Genomic DNA, 4,208 nt, shown 5'->3' on the forward strand with positions numbered 1-4,208 from the left:
TTTATTTTACTTTAAGGAGAATTTCAAACAGTAAAAGGAAAAATCTGTAAAAAGGAAATGAATCCCAATACAGCTTGAAACCAAGTAGAAGTATTTACTTAGTAATTAATATTTTTTTAATACTTAATTCCAGTTAATTAAAGAAAATAATTTTAAAATATTTGAAAATCATTTCTCTTTAGTTTAAACATATAGAGACTATTCTTTTAGTTTTAGATTATAAAAGTTACTGGGCAGTAAAAACAAATCTTTGCATGTGCCAACGAAAAAATCTTAATTTGCAGCTCTTGCGGGAATTCATTTTCTGTGTCAGATTTCAAAGATAAAAAAAGGCCATTTGTCTTTCAAGGTGTGTAGAAAATTCCTTTTTTTTCTTCTTTTACTCTTTCACATTTCCCAATTTATTCTCAATAACTTTTCAGTCGTTTCCCCTCTTTCACCCTTCCCCCAAATTTTGAGGTGATAATCTGTAAATGCTGCGATTTCATCGTCCATGCTTGACAATCTGCTACCAGGATTATGAGCGTAAAAACACGTAAAAATATTTTATGCATGTATTTTTACACAAAACCTTACATTTTGTATAAAATATATAAATTATATTTGTAAAGAAAATCCTATTATAAAAAGAATATCCTACTATTATAATGAGTGTAGTTAATTTCCCACTAACCTCCTTTGGTGACCAGCTTGGTCACCTTTCAAAATTATCTTATCTTATATCTCCTCTTCTTATCTTAACATCTTAGTTAGTTTTAAGCAATATATTAGCCAAATTTCTTACCGTCTAGCTGTTGCCCTAGCAGAAATTTTTTAAATTTAATTTTAATTATATTAAGAGATGTTATCAATCGCCAAAGTTATCAATGTACTGAATTTTAGAAATAATTTAAAATCTTCCAGAACAACCATTAAATCACTCCATCCACCATAAGTATGAGTTCGGGTCATTTTAGCATTGCATCCAGCAGAAGTATAAAAATTCTTTCCGTCTCTGTTGCGAGATTAAAAGGAAGACTCATCTCAATGCTTCATTACGTTTTAGTTTCAATCTGAGCTTTACTTTCTCACGCACCTCTCGATCTTTATCGAGTATCATATAATAAATTATATGATATTGTACTAAAAAGGAAATCTTATATGACATTATTCGGCATCAAAGCTTCGTTTATGTTTAAAATTTTTTTCAGCCATTTCAGAAAGAGCTCAAAATTAATCTAAACAATTACTTCATAACTAAGCTTTTATTTCTATAAAAATACAAAATTATTCTAAATAAATACTTAACGTGAAGTCAACTATACAACGCTTCTTAAATTATTACTTAGGGTAATCTAATAAAATAAATACTTACTTAAGGTATAACTAATTTTTTTAACACTACTTAAATTATTACTTGGGTAATCTAACAAAATAAATATTAATAAATACTTAACGAATAACAATTTTTTTTTAACACTTCTTAAATTATTACTTAAAAAAACCTAACAAAATGAATAATAACTGAAGTGTTGCCAATAATTATTTAACATAGAATCAGCTGTACAACACTACTCAAATTATTATTTAGGGCAATCTAATAAAATAAATGTAAATAAATACTTAGGGCATAAATTTTTTTTTACACTTCTTAAATTATTACTTAGTAATTAAAAACCTAAAAAATGAATAGTAACTAAAATGCTGCCAATAAATATTTAACGTGGAATCAACTATACAACACTAAGTTTATCTAAGTTAAGTTTAATTTAAGTTTATGGTGACACATAAGAGAAATATTGAAACCGTTAAATGAATTCTATACCACTTCCTTTTCAATTAATAATCTCTTCATATAATTTCGATTGTCACAGTAGGTAATTTGATTACATGTATTAAAAATAAACACTAATGATTGTCAATATACGAAACAATTTTAATTTAAAGTGAACCGATAATAGAAGGAACAGAAATACCCAAAAGCGAAACTTTTCAGAAGCAATCAATCGTTTAGACCTCATTCTCTGAAAAATTACCACAATTAAGATACTTTATAACAAAGATTGTGCCTTTTGACGAAAATAATTAAACTTCGGCAGCGAAATTGTTCTGACTACTGACGTACGGCTGATCCAATTAGACATTCCAAGAAAAACGAATCGTGCGTTTGCCTGTAAATATTTAACTGCCACAAAGGAGATTGCTATCTTACATTTTTATTAAATTAGTGAATGCTTTAACTAAAGCAACTGCTTGTGCTTTCTACAAACTGAGAGAGTTTGATATTCCTCTGGGAATGTTTAAACAAGGAAACGCAAGATAGAAGTTCTTTGAAGAATGTGCGATTCTGCTTATGCCATGGGTGAGAACTGATTAAATTTTAGAAATTTCCAAGAATGTTTTGCGTTAGTATGGAAATTTTGAAATACAATTCCGTTATTCAGTTTAAAAATAAAATAATATACACGCAGTTATTTATGCAAAAATCAGCTTGGTTCTTCAAGGTATTTTAAACATGGAATGAAAACAATATTCTAGCTGAGAGAAAGCATAGACTGGCTAATATGAAAATATTAATTACTGTAGTTGCAGTAGTTTGATTTTATAAAATTATAATTAGGATTTATTTTTTCTATGTAAATGCTAGATAATTCTTATGTTTATATACTAATAAATTTAATTATAAGTAATAATTTAGAAAGAAATACTCGATTATTTAGATACTAGTAAATAAATAATACAACTAATAATAAGGCTAATTAAATAAATAAGTGTATTTGCTAGATTTAATTAAGAACATAATACTGGAAGTTCCTCCAGCCATATTTGGTTTTATTGTGTGTATGATAAATATATTATATTGATGTAAACGCTTAGATATTTTTTATAGTTACACGCTGAGAGACGAACTTAAATATTGATTATTTTTCAGTAAAGTACTCATTAATTAGGTACATTTGTTTTTTCAGACGATAAAAATTCGATTATTCTGTAAAGAAAAATATTTGACATGTTTTGAGTGTTCAAGCACGATTCTCTATTTTAAGACTATAACACTTTATTGATGAAAATAGAATAGGTAAGAATTAAGAAAAGGCACAATTTTCCAATGAAAACAATTGAATGAAGATTATTGGGAGATGGAACAAGTGGAAAAACCGCGGTAAGCAAAAGTCCAGTAGTAATCGAAAAATATCAAGTTATCACCGAATTACTTCTAATCTGTTCTGTTGTCCTCTTTCAAGAACTGCCATCGCCTAGTAGAGAGTAACGTTTGAAAGTTATAAGCAAGTCGCACTTTTTTCCATTTTAATTATTAAGATAATGAGGCTTTTTACTATCTTATACATCTTTCGCTTCAGTCTTTGTCGGGATGTATCATTTTATTAGTCGATAGCTAATTTTATACGTGAATTAAAAGACATAGTTTTAGGAAAAAGTATTGTTCACAAAAAAAGACTTGCCTTAATTAATCTAAATCGTCAGAATTAAATCAAAATTTTAAAATTCACTCTTAACTATTATTTTTAAATATAAAAATTATCCAACAATTTAAAAGGTAGATTTTTTTGCATATAAAGTAATAACTTGATTTTGCATACTAAATTTCTAATACAGAGATCACACGAGAGAAAAATAAGAGAAACCGTAAACGTAACCTCCACTATCCTCAACTCTAAAAGCAATTTCATAGTTTGGAGTTGCCGATAGGGCTGCTCAATTGCCCAAACAGTTGCAAGTAAAAGGGTTACCAATTTTTGTTACTTAACTTTTGATTAATATTTTTATTTTCTCATGTGATGCTATTATCCATATTTTCTCAACGATGTTTGTGAAGGAAGGAAAAGTAAATTACAGACGCTCTAGAATTGATATCCGTTTAATTTAATGTATTAACTCAAAATTTCATCCGATCATCCTCTTCATCAACATCGCCGCCTGTTTATTAACATTTGTAAACGTCATCACACAGAATTGAAACGTCATAAAAAGCAAACTATCTGTTTGGTACAAGTGTGATTTTCTTTTATTAACAGGCAATTTTTATCTCAGCAGAGAGAAACAGTTGCTGATATTTCGGGCAACTGTGATTTCTATATCAGTCGAGGATTTTCAAACATTTTTTGGAGAAAGTGGAAGATGCGATTACGCTTACGGTTGACTTGCCGGTTTCGTAGCCGATAATTTTCATCGTGTGATATACCCATAAGTTTGAAGTATGACGATAT

This window comes from Parasteatoda tepidariorum, chromosome 4 (assembly GCF_043381705.1).
Source record: "Parasteatoda tepidariorum isolate YZ-2023 chromosome 4, CAS_Ptep_4.0, whole genome shotgun sequence".
Taxonomy (NCBI): domain Eukaryota; kingdom Metazoa; phylum Arthropoda; class Arachnida; order Araneae; family Theridiidae; genus Parasteatoda; species Parasteatoda tepidariorum.